General features: G+C 43.7%; 1 protein-coding gene and 1 pseudogene across 7 annotated transcripts in view; both read left to right on the plus strand.

Moving 5' to 3' along the window:
• Nucleotides 1–16,647, plus strand: part of MTUS2 (microtubule associated scaffold protein 2) — a 489,522-nt gene that overhangs the window by 391,962 nt on the left and 80,913 nt on the right. The gene's annotated exons all lie outside the window — the stretch shown is intronic.
• Nucleotides 13,246–13,658, plus strand: LOC118884224 (annotated as a pseudogene).

A 16,647-nucleotide genomic window follows, 5' to 3' on the forward strand; every position in this document is an offset into this window, starting at 1 on the left:
CTTAAAATTGTTTATGTGCCCCTGGGCTCACCCCTGAGCTCCATGTGTGTGACTGTCACCCACAGCATATGTAGATGCTAAGAACTGAAGAACAGGAGAGGCCACCACCCGAGGCCAGACTGGCCATTGTTAGGTGTGTGTGGGGGGCAGATCCTAACAGCACTTTAAAGGCTTTGAAAACTGAGTTGATGCTGGAAGCACAACCTGTAGAAGGCTGCATGGAACCATAGCCTGAACTCTACCTGATCAGTTGCCTGCTATCAATTCTACGTAAGATTTAAACGAGACCCAGTGTCACATAATAATGTCATATTCAAAATGCCCAGGACACAATCTAAAATTACTTAGCATACAAAGAACAGGGAAATCTCAACTTGTATGGGAAAAGTCAGCCAACAGACAGTAAATTCAGAATGACACAGTTGTTGGATTTATTTGATGAAGACATTAAATGCAGCTATTTTTTAAATGCTCCAAGAAGTAAAGCCAAGTACTCTTAAAATGAATGGAAAGAGGGACTTCCCTGCTGGCACAGTGGTTAAGAATCCACCTGCCAGTGCAGGGGACGCGGGTTTGATCCCTGGTCCGGGAAGATCCCACATGCCGCAGAGCAACTAGGCCCACGGGCCGCAACTACTGAAGCCCACGTGCCGCAACTACTGAAGCCCGCGCACCTAGAGCCTGTGCTCCGCAACAAGAGAAGCCACCGCAACGAGAAGCCCGCACACAGCAACGAAGAGTAGCCCCTGCTCGCTGCAACTAGACGAAGCCCATGCACAGCAATGAAGACCCAATGCAGCCAAAAATTAATTAATTAATTAATTAATTTTTAAAAAAATTCCTGTAAAAAGAAATGAATGGAAAGCTAGAAAGTCTTATCAAAGAAATAGAAGATATAAAAACTCAAATGGACATTTTAGAAGTAAAAAATATAATAGCCAAAAAAATGAAATTCGCTGAATGGAGATGATGAAGAGTCAGTGAAGTTGAAGATGGGTCTATAGAAACTGTTAAATCTGAACAACAGAAAGAAAACAGATTTTTTTTTTAAAAAAGAAAAGAGTCTTGGGGACCTGAGGGAGAAAATAAAAGGGTCTAATATTTCTGTCATAGGAGTCCCAGGGGGAAAAAAAAAGGAGAAAGAGTGTTTACAGAAAAAAACATTTGAAGAAATAATGACTAGAAACTTGCCAAATTTGGTGAACAACATAAACCGACAGATTCAAGAATCTCAGTAGCCCTCAAACAGGATAAGCCCAAAGAAATCCACGTCCAGATATACTATAATCAAACTGCTGAAGCCTAAAAACAAAGAAAAAATTGTGAAAGCAGTCAGAGAGAAATTACACATTACCTGTAAGAAACAATTCAAATGACTACAGAGTTCTTACCGTAAACCATGGAGGGCAGAGGACCGTAGAACATTTTCAAAGTGCTGGGAGAAAGAACCACCAACTTAGAATTCTATATCCAGTGAAAACATCCTTTGGAATTGAAGGTGAAGTAAAGACATTCTCAGATGAAAGGAAACTAAAAGCATCCTTTGTCTGCAGACCTGTTCTAAAAGAACTGTTAAAGGAAGTTCTCCAGACAGATGGGAAATGATACCACAAGGAAACTTGGAACAACAAGAATGAAGAGCAACAGAAATAGTAAATATCTGGGTATATAATAGACTGTTCTTTTCCGATTGAGCTCTTCAAAATATACTTAAAAGCTGGAAGCCAAAATTACAACGTTGTCTGTTGGAGTTTTCAGTGCACGTAGATGTGATTCTTAAGATTACTACACAGAGGAGAGATTGCAGAGAGACCCATTTTGACAGGTTTCTACTTTCCACATGTGGTGGTAAAATACTGATTTTAATTAGACTGTGAAATGTTAAATTTTTATATTATAGTTCCCAAACCAGCAACTAAAAAATTATGTAAAGAGATGTGGTCAAAAGTGTAATTAGCAAATTAAAACATAATACTAAAAAATGTTCAAATAAACTGAAAAGAGTCAGGAAACGGGAAACAGAAGAACAAAAACAGAGGGAGCAAACAGAAAACAATAAAATGGTAGATCTAAATTCAAACATATCAATAATTACACTAAATATAATGATTTAAACCAGCAAACAGTGGCTCATCGGCCAAATCTATTTTTGTAAAGAAGGTTTTGTTGGAACATGGTGGCGTGCACTCCTTTATGTACTGCCTGTGGCTGCTTTCTTGCTGCAACAGCAGGGATGAGTAGCACAACAGACTATATAGGCCACAAAGTCCAGAATATTTATTATCTGGTCCTTTACAGAAAAAATGTTTGCCAAGCTTTGGTCAAAACACAATAGTTAGAAGATCAAGATTGTCAGGGTATGTATGGAAACATGAATAAAAAAAAAAATGACCCAACTATCTGCTGTTAACAAGAGTCTTGCTTAAAATACAGAAAGATGGAGGTTAAAAGTAAAAGGCTATAACATGGAACCATAAATCAAAAGTAAGCAGGAGTGGCTGTGTTGATAGCAGACAAAGTAGACCTCAGAGCAGAGAAAATTACCAGGGATGAGAGGGATATTACACAATGTAAACAGGTTAGTTTACCAAGAATATATAACAGTCCTAAATGTGTTTGCGTCTAACAATGAGCTTTAAAATGCACCAGGCAAAAACAGAACTGAAAGGAGAAAAAGACAAATCGAAAATTATGCTTGGAGATTTCAACACCTCCTCTCTTAGTAATAAACAGAAGCAGTAGACAGAAGGTTAGCAAGGATATAGAAGAAGTAAATAGCACCATTAACCAACGAGAAGTGATAGATGTTTATAAAATACTGTACCCAACAATAGCAGAATACACGTTCTTTTCTGGTGGACGTGGAACATTCCCCAAGATAGACTATATTCTGGGTCATAAAATTAACAAATTAAAAATAATTAGAATCATATAAAATATGTTGCCTGACCTTGATGAAATTAGACAAAAATCAGTAGGAGAAAGATAACAGGAAAATCTTTAAACATTTGGAAATTAAATAACATACTACCAAATAACCTGTGTGTCAAAAAGAAGTTTCAAGGGAAATTAGAAAATACTTTAAACTGAAGGAAAATAAAATGACTACATTTAGAAATTTGTGGAACATGGCTAACATAATGCCTAGGATGATATATATAATATTAAAAACTCAGAAAAGACAAAAAGTCTAAATCAATGATCTAAGCTTCTACCTCAAGACACTAGAAAAAGCATGTATGCTTGTAGCATGTATCATAGGTACAGTATAGCACAAAAATAATCCCAAAGCAAGCAAAAGAAAGGAAATAATAAAGATAGGAAAAATCAATGAAATTGAAAACAGAAAAATAACAGAATCAATGAAACTGAAAGCTGGTTCTTTGAGAGAGTCAGTAAAATTGATAAACCTATTGTAAGTCTGACAAACAAAAAGACAAACTTACCAGCATCAGGAATGAAAGAGGGGACATCTCCACAGACCCCACAGGTATTAAAAAGCAATGAGCTATTGATACACATAACACCTTGCATGATTCTCAAAGGCATTATGCTGAGTTCGAGAAGCTACACTCGAGAATTTGAATACTCTTTGATTCTACGTATGTGATATTTTCCAAAAGGCAAAACCATAGTGATGGAGAACAGATAAGTAATTGCCAGGGTTCAGGGATGTGGGGCAGGTGTGCAAAGGTAGATTTTTGGAGTAGTGCAGCTGTTCTATGTTCTGGTTGTGGTGGTAGTTACATAAATCTATACATGTTTTTAAATTCATAGAACCGTACACAAAAAAGTCTCCCACACACACACAACACAGTCAATGTTACTATTTTTTAATTTTTCAAGTAAATTTTTTTGAAAAGAAAAAGTCACAATCCATATGGTCATTTTCTTATTATCCTTTGGGTCTTATTCTTTTGAAGCTTATAGGAAAGGCAAATAGATTTAGTGTTTGGTGAGACAGGTTCTCACTTCTTCACGGGAATAAGTTACATCTATAGCAGGACACTGTGTAAAGTGTCAGTTTGTGGTGAGTCATCTTCAAAGCATTCATCGACGTGCTCTGGCCCAGCCTCTGACTTGGTTGACCTCTGACAAGGTACCACTCGAAATAGTACAGCCTTGGAGCTCAACAAGGACTCAGATTCTCAGCTTCACCCTGAAAAGCCTGAGAGACAGAAAAAGATTTGAAAAGGGCAGTTAATCTGGGCAGCTATTAATCTCTAGCCTCCCATTCTTCCTCAATTAGAGGGAAATTATCCAAGCTGGGAAGGGGAAGAGTGTTCCAGAAGAATCTCAAGATGCAATCTTAGTCTATATGCACCTGCCTCAGGATAAGTCCAAGAGGAGAGGCTAAAACCCAGTGGAACCCTCATAATTTGGGGGATCCCAGGGTGATGGGGAGCTTTGCCTTGCTCATCTCACTTGGACTCCTGGTGGTGACAAACCTCCCTGACCTCCCTCGAGCTGCAGTGGATTGAGGGTGACAGAGCAGAGGGGGGTGGAGAGCGGGGAGGGTAGAATAAGACTCCCGGGAGCTTCAGAGGATGGAGAACACCACCAACATGAGGTGGAACAGGGGATGGGCGTGGATATGACAACCAGAGGCCACAGTGAGGACGTTGTGAGGACAGAGCCAGGGATCACAGCCCTTAAGGCATGGTTATACACAGCAGTGGGTGTGATGTGAAAGACGACACTCAGAATCCTTCCGGATGAGTCACAGCTCAAAGGCTGCCAGCCCAGGAGCACGATGGAAGGAGAGACAGAGGCCACCGGCCCCTGCCCACGCCAGGACCCACTCGGAATCAAGCCGGGGTGGCGTAGGAGAGAAGAAAACCCAGGAGAGGGGGGTTTCGAACTGGAAAGTGGCTGATTTCTGTCAATCTACATTAAGAAATTATGCGATTTAACTTTCACCTAAAAGCAACTAGACTACCTTTCCCCAAACTGAGGAAAATCAGAGGCTTGAGGTAGAGATTACGGGCAGTCAGAGAATAAGAAAACTATACCTGGGAATACTTGAATTTTTGAAGTTCATATATATAACATACCTTTAAAGAATTGTTATAACTGAAAATAGGGAGGAATGGTGGAAGTCGTGTTTTTTGACCTGGTAATATGTTCTAGCTGCCAGATGAGGCCCCCCGGGGCTATAGCAGCCACCCAGAGACTATACATGAGACAGTCTCTTTTTGCAGTTGGAACCCTGGAGCTCAGGGAGGCTAAGTCACAAAGGCTGCACAGCACAGCCAGGATTTGAAGGCATCTGACTCTCAGCCTGTCCTATTTCCCTGGTGTTTCACAAGCCTCTCACAACAGGAAGAAACACAAGGGTAACCAGTCGTTCAGATCCCAGGGTACCCCTGTCCCATAGCCGGGGACATGGAGAGGCTTAGGGGACACAGTCGTGCTGGCATCAGAGTGGCCAACATCCGTCCTGACATTGGGCAGCTGTGAATCTCAGCTGACCCTGGAGAACCGTCTCAGACCATGAACTCACCCGTACTCCATGAGTTTGTATTGTTATTTCAAGTAACACATATTAGCGCTTGCTTTAAAGATAACAGGGTTTAAAGTGGGGAGTTCCCAGGAGAAAGGGGGCTTCCGCCACCCGACTCAGTTCTCCGTGGGGTGGATTTGGCATAGCCAGTGAGCTGTCCCGTGTTGGTCGTCTCGGTCATGAACCTCTATAGTTAAGTTGTTCTGCTAGAAGAAGGAATGCACCCGAGATGGAGGCACAGAGTACTTTTCTCAGCAAAGCAGAAGCAGGTCAGCTTAGGCTGCCACAGAGCAAACGCCTGCCTGGGAATAGCCGTGACTGCCTGCTTTTGCATTCCCTTCGAGGAAAATCTACACTGATTTTAGGAGCATTGGGCATAGCCAAGGAAGAAAGAGGTAGAATCACCCAAATTGGAATCTGTAGCTGGCTAGAATCCTTCCTGCCCCTGGGAATCTATCGCTGGGGGCCTAAAGGGGCAGATTTCTGGGCTTCTGCCCAGATACAGGTGGTCCCGGAGTTGAGGAAGAGAGGGGAAGCTCTGGGGCATATAAAGTAGACTAGCCAGAGTGAGGAGAAAGTTGGCATCTGTAGCAAGCAAAGAAGGGCTAAAATTCCTAACACAACGAAGCAAAAGGGTTTGATGCTTTATAATCAGAAGCTGTAGTGCTTATGGCATTTAGCGTAGTTACGGTGTAGAAAATGACCTGCTAGCGTAGGGGAATCACGTAGAGGTACTGGAAGTAAGACTGCTTATCCCTCCTTGCTATTAGCTAACATTTATGTATCTTACTGTGTACCAAGCCCTTGGCAGGGGCTCACCACCCCTTGTCCCGTTTAATTCTCTCCACAGCCCTGTGGGTGGGCACTGTTGGGACCTAGAGAGAAGGGTTGCTTTGCCTGAAGTCACACAAGTGATGCAGAGCCAGGCTGGAGTCTGACCCAAGGGCAAGGTCCTTCAGACTTCATCACTACATTCATACTTAGCACAATAAAGTGAGAAAACGCAATGTAGAGGAAGCACAGAACTGGGCATCAGAAAACTGATCCAATCCGATCCATGTCAGCACTGTGGTCTGGAAAGTCCACAGACCCTCTGTCTGTTTCACTTTCCTCATCTGTAAAAGGAGACCGTTCTGAGGGTGAACCGAGCTAGTCCCACGAAAGTGCTTTGGAGATGCTACCCCTTGGTGATGATGACTGTTTCAGCAGAAAATAATCCTCAAGTCAAGTGCCTGCTCTGGACCAGAAACTGTGCTCGGGGCTGGGAATACAACAGAGGGCAAAGCAGACGTGGTCTGTGCCCTCGTGGAGTTTGGTGGAGGGATTGAGCAAGTCTTTTAAATAGAAAAAACGGTATTGGAGGGTGCAGCCTCGTCTGGGAGCTCCGGGGTGCAGGCTCTGAGATGGAAGAAAGAGGTGGAGAGGTCAGGGGACACGATGGCAGCAGGTGTGGCGGGGAGAGGGGCCTGTGTGGAAAGTCACTGCGGAGGGGAGGGGGCGCCGATAGAGCCCTAGGCTGGGGAGCTGGTTGACAGGCCCGACCTTGCAGGGCTTCCCAAACAGTGATGGGGAGCCCGCTCCTTACGGAGGAGCAAAAGGAAGACCCTGTGTGGAGGGTGATCTGAGCAGACTCAGGTTTCCAGAACAGACGGGCAGGGAGACCAGATGGGAAGCTAAGGCTGTGGTCCACACGGGCATGGATGGTGGTGGCTTGGACCAGCGTGATGGATGTGGAGATGGAGAGATGTCCACAGTGGTGGGAGAGATGTTCAGGAGGTAAGTCGGGTAAGAGTGGTGATGTGTTGGAATAAGGGGTGAGGAAAAGGTAGCCGCCAGGGCTGAGGTCAAGATCTCTGGCTAGGGAACCACATGAATGGGGTACCACTCACTGAGATGGAAGACGTGATGGGTGGGCTCCGTGGAGGTTCATGGACTGAGTTCTCAGCCATGAAGTTTGAGGTCCTTTGAGACATCCACTGAAGATGTCCAGTAGGCTAAATAGAACTGGTGCTTTTGATACCAGTAACTGGTACATGTTGTCTGACTTTTAAGAGGAAGTGGCGGAGCATCTCCTGGGGGCCTTCATGGTCTGGGTCCAAAGAGATTCTTCTTTGGTATAAAACACAGTGCCTTTCCTTCCGAAGTTGGCCTCGTTTGTGAGATCAGATGACCACGTGACACAATGAGAAATTATAAGTCAGTGTGTGACTTTTGAGCAGGGCTCGGGGTGTGCTGGAAGTGAGTGCAGAGGCTTCCTGGAAAAACTGATACTCACACGGGACTCACCTGGCAGGCTGAGGGACAGGTGGGAGGGAAGATAGTGATACACCGACGTGAGCAGGAGAAGAGAGAATAAACACAGCTCTGTGCTGGGACAGGGGCAGCGGGAGCGAGGTGGGAGGCCAACTGAAGATTGCAGCGTATACATCAGAAGACATTGGGTCACGGCGTCCAGCCGCTTAACACAGAGATGTATTTGAAGATGAGACTTGTATTCTTGGAATTGTGACTCTCTATTTCACTGGCTTCTGGTCTTGTTAAAAGACAGATCAGTCATGGCAAACGGCAAACCCAAGTTCAAATGACATGAAAATTGAGTGTGTGTGCGTGTGCGCATTTATGTATGTGTGTTTCTTTCCCACCCTCTTGCAAAGCTTTAGGCAGTATCTAACAGCCAGCTTAGTGAAAATGATATTTTAAAATAGATGTGAGGGCCTCAAGGAAATGATGTCTATTTCCACTGCTAATCTCAACTATTGGGGGCAGCTGGGGTGACCTGTAATCAAACCTGGGGGCCCTGCCCTGGGAGGGAATGGACAGCTGTGGAGAGCCAAGGCAGAAATGGAGTAAATAACTATTCTCAAATTTTGGTTCACCTGGAAGAATGTCTTCTGATTTGAATAAAAACATGTGTCGGCACAGGGAAGATGTCTCTTCCCGGGCTTTGGGCTTTGTGTTCCTGCCACACCAGGCCTGCCGTCTCCCTTCACCTCCTTTGGGGGTGGGAACCAGCCCCTGTGATTTCAGAGCCCGTCAGAAAGTGTACACACGGGAGCATAGGAGAGGGCGGCCGAGGGTGTGGGCGCGCCCTCCTGATCTGCTAGGAAAGGGGACCCAGTGACCATAAAGTCAGCATCTTCTAGTTCTATCTGCTTATTACGGTCCAGGGAACCCGTCCACAGGCTACTTACAGAGAGGAGGCATTTGTCTAACTTCTGACTGTCCACTTTTTTCAGTAATAGGGAAACTGCCTCATGTGAAACATACAAAGTAGTTCAGGGACAACTGCTTTGGGGCCTATTTAAAATAAGTTGACCTATATTGTCTATAATTAAACCTGGAGTGGGATTGCATTTTGAAAAATTCTTTTAAGCTGATTTATCCTTTTTCAGTGCACCACAGCAGAATCCCCAAAGAGAGGGAGAAAAAATATCTGTGTGTATTTATAAAACATCCTCTTTGAATGAATATATTTTGTGAGAGGAAGACAGCAAGGGGAAATATTACAGCCAAAAGGATAATCTTCTCTTTCGTTGGAAGAGACTTTTTTATAATGAAACAAAGTCATGGTGGGTTCATTCCGTTTACTTATCCAAGTCCAGTGGAGATCCTGTGTTCACTGGACTCTTGATGTTGTCCGAAGTTTCCGATACAGTCAGGATTTATGCTCCCACGCAATAAAAATGCCAGCTTTCTGTAGTCCGGGGTCTGATCTGTTATGTTCTGTCCAGAAGAAAATAGCTTCAGACGCACAAGCGTGTGTGTTCATGCTCTGGGTGCTCTTTCAGCGCATAGGGTGGGAATCCAAACAGCCCAGGAGAAGGGCTCGGCCCAAACTGCATTTTGAATCCCCACATCCTTTAACAGTCTGGGCCCCTGGAGAGCAACAGGACCGAAAGAAAGGCCTCTGCTACTTGTGATCGCTGAGGCTCGTATTCTGTGCGGTCTGCTTCTCTCATCTTCGGTCCTGACAGCAGCTCGGATACATGAGACCTGTGCAGGTGCAGCTGCCGCCATCACTCCGGGGCACACGCGCTGCAGACAGCCAGTGCCGCCCCAAGCACAGCCTGCAAATCATTCAAACGTGGCAGCCCCAGCCAGCAGTGTCCCCGCCCCACTCCTGTGTCCAGACTGCCTTAATTTCAGCCACTTCACCTGAGACAGTTATTCCCAGCTGAAAACAGACCACAGCTGCTGCTCACATCGTAGTGGCGACCTGAAGACATCTAACTATAGTTTTCAAAATACGATCAGGGGGGGCTACCATATCAGTTTATGACACTAGTGTTGGGACCAGATTTTAATTCCAATCCCAGTTAGACTCATCCATTCATTTCATTTTTCCTCTGGGTCTCCGGTGTGCTGCTGGGCCCCCAGGGCCCCTCAGGGAGCAAGGGCGACCCTGGCTTCCGGGCTACAGTGGGTGAGCGTGAGATAAAGTATCAGGGGCATCGTAAGGCAGGCTGAAAACGTGTCATCATTTGTAAGAAGTGCAGGATGATTCTACCAAAATACTCTCCCAGCACATGTTCTTTTATGGTCTGACCAGATCATTTCTGGTTTCATTGTCCCAGTGGCCCCAAGGGTAACTCTTTCAGCCTGTCCCTGTTCTCTGAGGAGCGATGCTTGGAGCAGCCCTGGGTGCTGGGCACCCCACACCCACAGATCACTGAGCTGCCCGCCCTTGTTGCCCAAATGCCCAGGCAGAGAGGGGGTAGGAAGTGTAGAGATGGCAGAGACAGCCAAGAGGGTCCCGGTTGCTTCCTTCCAGAAGCCTTTTCTTTACTGGTCTTGCTCTTCCCATCAGAAAAGGGGGCTAGAGAATTCCTTTAGCCCCCTGCGCCATCACACCCACACTGGGCAGGGGCCCCGGTGTTCCCCAGCACTGAAGTCTTTAGTGCAGGTGTCCTATCGCCTGGCATTACTGGAGCCCTCCCTCCGCTGGTGGCCGTTTGTCCTGTCACCCCAGCTTAGGGGCAGATGAACGGCAGGATGGAGTGGCCATGTGTCAAGTCAGTGACAGAATCACCAGCACCTACACCACCATCTCATCCGGACGTGAGCTGAAGTGAGACAGTTTCTTGTTTGCCAGAAGAGGAGAAAGATTCTCACCCACTGGGAGAACGACGTGATTATTTTAGCTTTCTGATCAGACCTTTCCTTGTATCTTCCCATACTGGGAAAGGTAGACCAGCAGGAGTGGGTGAAGGATTGGCTGTGAGGGGTGGGGTGCTTAGGAAAGGTGTTTAGGGAGAGCTTGGCTTCCAGCTGCTTAGCTGGGTGGACGGTGATGCCATTTTGCTGAGACTGATGTGGTACCTTCCACAATCTAAGGAACTGAGGTCCTATCAGTGGCAGTTAGCATTTAAAACTCCTCTTAGTGCTATTTACAGCTATCATTATAAAAACTAGAAACTCCGTTAGCCTGTCCTACCTAGAAATAGAGCACATAACCCCTATGTTCGTAGCAGCACTATTCACAATAGCCAAGGCTTGGAAACAACCTAAGTGTCCATCGACAGATGAATGGAAAAAGATGTGGTACCTGTATACAATGGAATACTACTCAGCCATAAAAAAGAATGAAATAATGCCATTTGCAGCAACATGGATACAACTAGAGATTATCATACTAAGTGAAGTAAGTCAGAAAGAGAAAGAAAATACCACATGGTATCACTTATATGTGGAATCTAAGATATGACACAAATGAACATATTTACAAAACAGAAACAGACTCATGGACATAGAGAACAGACTTGTGGTTGCTAGTGAGGGGGTGGGGGAGGGATGGGCTGGGAGTTTGGGATTAGCAGGTGCAAACTATGAGATATAGAATGGATAAACAACAAGGTCCTACTGTAGAGCACAGGGAACTATATTCCATATCCTATGATAAACCACAATGGAAAGGAATCTAAAAAGAGTGGATATATGTATATGCATAACTGATACATTTTGCTGTACAGCAGAAATTAACACAACATTGTAAATCAACTATACTTCAATTAAAAAAAAAAAAAAAGAAGGAAATACAGCGCGTATACGGTGGTGGCAGCGCTTCACCCTGTGCACCATTTGCTGGAGCTCAGAACCTTGTCGTGCTGCCCTGTGAAATCACAGCTGTGTGGCTCTGAGGACCCAGCACAGCCCCTGCCCCAGAGCCCAAGGTGGGTTGTCCCCAGCTCTACCAACCTGCAGGAAATCACCCCATGGTTGGGCAGCACCCAGGATGAGGGGCTACAGCCCATCCCGGGCCTGCTCTCAACCCCAGCGTGTCCCCGGGATTGGCCTGCGGTCTGCTGTCAACCCCAGCGTGTGCCCAGGGTTGGCGTTCAGTCCGCCAGTGCCAGGCTCCTGGGGAGCTGCTGATTTCACCAGTGGAAAAATCAAGATGCCATCCAGAAGGCTGGCTTTGTCCTCTTCTCATTATCTTTTGCGGTTTCCCTGATTCATTTTCTGGGTAAATGAAGTGCCATTTGATAAAATGCAGCACACTGAGCTTTCTAAACAGAAGAGTCCTTTGCCATCTCCCCAAATGGAAAGAATACTCAGACTAAACTTGGTTCTCTAGGATCCAAAGTCCGGCTTCTGTCTACACACGCAGAGCTTGGATTTAATTCTTTATTTTGGCTTCCTAGTTATCAAGACAGCTAAAAGCCACGTTCATAGCTTATAATAATCAAGTCAATTTTGACTTTCCTACTACACATCATTTTATCTTCAAACTGAGAAATAATTAAGCCACCTTTGCAGGCATTGCAAATTGGGCTAAAAATGAGGGAAATGCCCTATGACACATGGTCTGTGAATGACTTATATCGGATTATCACCTCTGAGTAGAATTTGAGTTTGACTCTGTTAGTATATGATTTTTGATGGGCACGTTTTCGACTTTTGTCTCCATTTGAACTGAAAAGACAGGTTCATATTTTGTGTCTCACTGTATATATCTTGCCTGAGGCTGTTGTCTTGCCCCCAGCCATCTGTCCTAGTGGAACTGCCATCACAAAGTGCCATTTGCATTTATTTATCCATCCCTTCTTTTTCTCATAACGGTGATGATCTGTAAATTATGCTTATTAACATCTCATAGACACTGTTACATTCTGGACGGCTGTGTGCTCCTGGGCACAGCTGTTTCAATCATTGTTTCCTTTTACTGACAGAAAGGAGAAACCAAAGGTTGTTTTGACGATAATCTTTTTTTTTTTTAATAAAGAGAAACTACTGGAAGGAAGGAAGAGTAAGGAAGCATGAGGCCCAAGTTATTTGTAGGAGAGGGCTGTACAAGAGGGTCAAGAGTAGCTTATGAGTCAAATCAATTGATGCGCTGGACAAACAGTGGGTTTGTAAGATGCATTTACACCGAATCTGAAAAGATGTTTTGAACTGAAAGAGGCATTGGCTGGGAGCAGAGTCACTGCAAATGATGCCGTTGAAAAGGTGGGGTCTCCTTGCTCCAAGGGCACGTAGAGAATCAGGCTGAGTTTTGCCTTATTAAGAAAATCCATAGCGTTTATGCACAGCAGGGCCAAGATTATTAATCAGAATGCCTAAAATCCATATTTGTCATCGGTTCACTAGGCTATGCTGGTACTGCCACTTAACAAACCCTTCTGGGGATGCTACTTGTTTTGCTTAAATAGCAATTTTAAGACCAGAACAGACCCGTGAGACGCGGGTAGGAGCAGTGTACGGGGTAGTTGTCTCCAAGGGGCGGCAAGGGAAAGGGATTAGCCATGTCGTCTTTGATCAGAAACGTGATGAGCACCGCGAAAGCCCCAGCGGCTCTTGGTCCCTGCAGTCAGGCTGTGTTAGTCGACGGGACCATTTACATTTCAGGACAGCTAGCCATGGATCCTGCAAGTGGACAGCTTGTGCAAGGAGGGGTGGCAGAAGAGACTAAACAAGCTCTTACAAACATGGGTGAAATTCTGAAAGCAGCAGGCTGTGACTTCACAATGTGGCAAAAACAACTGTATTGCTGGCTGACATAAATGACTTCAATACTGTCAATGACATCTACAAACAATATTTCCAGAGTAGGTTTCCTGCAAGTGCTGCCCAGGTTGCTGCTTTGCCCAAAGGAAGGCAAAGCGTTGAGACTGAAGCAGTAGCTGTCCAAGGACCTCTTGTGACAGCATCACTCTGAGTGGGTCCAGTGTTATTTAGTCTGGAATTTTAATAATGTTTTTAAATTAACATCTTAATTTTTACAATCTTTGTTGGGAAGTATAAGGTTGACTGAAATATCTGAAGTTATTATGGAAATACCATATAATAAGGGGAATTGAACGTGAATTGAAGATTAATGATGAATCTAGTTACTGATGTTCTAAATTACACCTCTATGTTTCCATACAAATTGTGAAATTTTTTGTTCTAGTTCTGTGAAAAATGCCAGTGGTAGTTTGATAGGGATTGCATTGAATCTATAGATTGCTTTGGGTAGTAGAGTCATTTTCACAATGTTGATTCTTCCAATCCAAGAACATGGTATATCTCTCCATCTATTTGTATCATCTTTGATTTCTTTCATCAGTGTCTTATAATTTTCTGCATACAGGTCTTTTGTCTCCTTAGGTAGGTTTATTCCTAGATATTTTATTCTTTTTTTTGCAGTGGTAAATGGGAGTGTTTTCTTAATTTCACTTTCAGATTTTTCATCATTAGTGTATAGGAATGCAAGAGATTTCTGTGCATCTTGAGAATGAAAAACGGAGCTGGAGGAATCAGGCTCCCTGACTTCAGACTATATTACAGAGCTACAGTAATCAAGACAGTATGGTACTGGCACAAAAACAGAAATATAGATCAATGGAACAGGATAGAAAGCCCAGAGATAAACCCACGCACATATGGTCACCTTATCTTTGATAAAGGAGGCAAGAGTATACAGTGGAGAAAAGACAGCCTCTTCTATAAGTGGTGCTGGGAAAACTGGACAGCTCCCTGTAAAAGAATGAAATTAGACAGCCCTCAGAATGGGAGAAAATATTTGCAAACCAAGCAACTGACATAGGATTAATCTCCAAAATATACAAGTAGCTCATGCAGTACAATATCAAAAAAACAAACAACCCAATCCAAAAATGGGCAGAAGACCTAGATAGACATTTCTCCAAAGAAGATATACAGATTGCCAACAAACACGTGAAAGGATGCTGAACATCACTAATCATTAGAGAAATACAAATCAAAACTACAATGAGGTATCACCTCACACCGGTCAGAATGGCCATCATTAAAAAATCTACAAACAATAAATGCTGGAGAGGGTGTGGAGAAAGGGCACCCTCTTGCACTGTTGGTGGGAATGTAAATTGATACAGCCACTGTGGAGAACGGTATGGAGGTCCCTTAAAAAACTAAAAGTAGAACTACCATATGACCCAGCAATCCCACTACTGGGCATATACCCTGAGAAAACCATAAGTCAAAAAGAGTCATGTACCACAATGTTCACTGCAGCTCTATTTACAATAACCAGGACATGGAAGCATCCTGAGTGTCCATCGACAGATGAATGGATAAAGAAGATGCGGCACATATATACAATGGAATATTACTCAGCCATAAAAAGAAACGAAATTGAGTCGTTTGTAGTGAGTTGGATGGACCTAGAGTCTGTCATACAGAGTGAAGTAAGTCAGAAAGAGAGAAACAAATACCGTATGCTAACACATATATATGGCATCTAAAAAAAAAATGGTTCTGATGAACCTAGGGGCAGGACAGGAATAAAGACGCAGATGTGGAGAATGGACTTGAGGACACGGGAAGAGGGAAGGGTAAGCTGGGAAGAAGTGAGAGATTGGCATGGACATATATACACTACCAGATGTAAAATAGATAGCTAGTGGGAAGCAGCCGCATAGCACAGGGAGATCAGCTTGGTGCTTTGTGGCCCCCTGGAGGTGTGGAATAGGCAGGTTGGGAGGGAGATGCAAGAGGGAAGGGATATGGGGATGTATGTATATGTATAGCTGATTCACTTTGTTGTACAGCAGAGACTAACAACATTGTAAAGGAATTATATTCCAGTAAAGATGTTAAAAAAAAAAAAAAGATTTACCCACCTACAGACTCTCATTAAAGGAACTTCCAAATAACAAAAATGAGAAAAAATAATCTCAGAAAGAAGGTCTGATCTGGAAGAAGGGATGTTATGTCTGGAAATGGATGTGTTACAAGCAGTCAGCACTTAATGAGGAATGAAGGAAGAACCCCAGTAAAACAGTGGGAGGCAATACAGAAGAAATAAGGATCCAGACTTTGCCTTGGAAGAGCTTATGAATTGATTGAGACCTTAAGAACATTTCTGAGCGGCACAGAAATGATGAAATGTTAAAGACCCGAGGTTCTGGAAAAGAGGAGATTGTGTGATGTTATTACTGCGGCATCTGTTTAATAAACTGAAAAGACCTAATATCTAATCAGAGCAGATAATAATCTCTCCTGGAATCTCTGAAATCTGGCCTTTTTTCTTCCATGGACTGAATAGAGGGTCGTAGGATGGCCCTTTGTCAACAATGGCCAGAGTTAATGCTAAAACATCATCATTACTTATTCATTCCTACGAGTTAAACAGACCCTCTCCCTAGGATATAGTATGCATAGCAGTTCAGAGGTGCACCTGGTGCTTTAGCAGAGTGGGCCTGGGTATCATTTTTAAAATTTCAAATCGTACGCTCTGCTATTACTCAGAAGAGATGGGACAAGCCCACAGCTTTTTCTCTTTGGTTGTTTGTCTTTTGCATATTGATTTATGATAAATTATATATTAGAGACGTTAGCATTTTATCTATCATAAGCGTTGCACATATTTTCTTTGACCTGTAGATTTCTTTTTACTTGGTTATGCTGTCTTTTAACATATATAAGATTTTGCTTTGCTCTGTAGTCAACTCTATGACTATTCCCTTTATGTCTTATGGGTTTGATTTCATACTTAGGAAGACCTTCCATCCCCAAGATGATAATGATACTAGTGTATGTTTGCCACTGATACCTTGATAGTTTTAATTTTAATGTTTAGATCTTAAATCCATATGAAATTTGCTTTGGTATGTGATTTGAGGTAGAGGGCTCACCTTTTTGTTTTTGCACATAAGTAGTCTATTGTCTTAACACCACTGATG

Source organism: Balaenoptera musculus, chromosome 18 (genome assembly GCF_009873245.2).
Source record: "Balaenoptera musculus isolate JJ_BM4_2016_0621 chromosome 18, mBalMus1.pri.v3, whole genome shotgun sequence".
NCBI classification, from domain to species: Eukaryota; Metazoa; Chordata; class Mammalia; order Artiodactyla; family Balaenopteridae; genus Balaenoptera; species Balaenoptera musculus.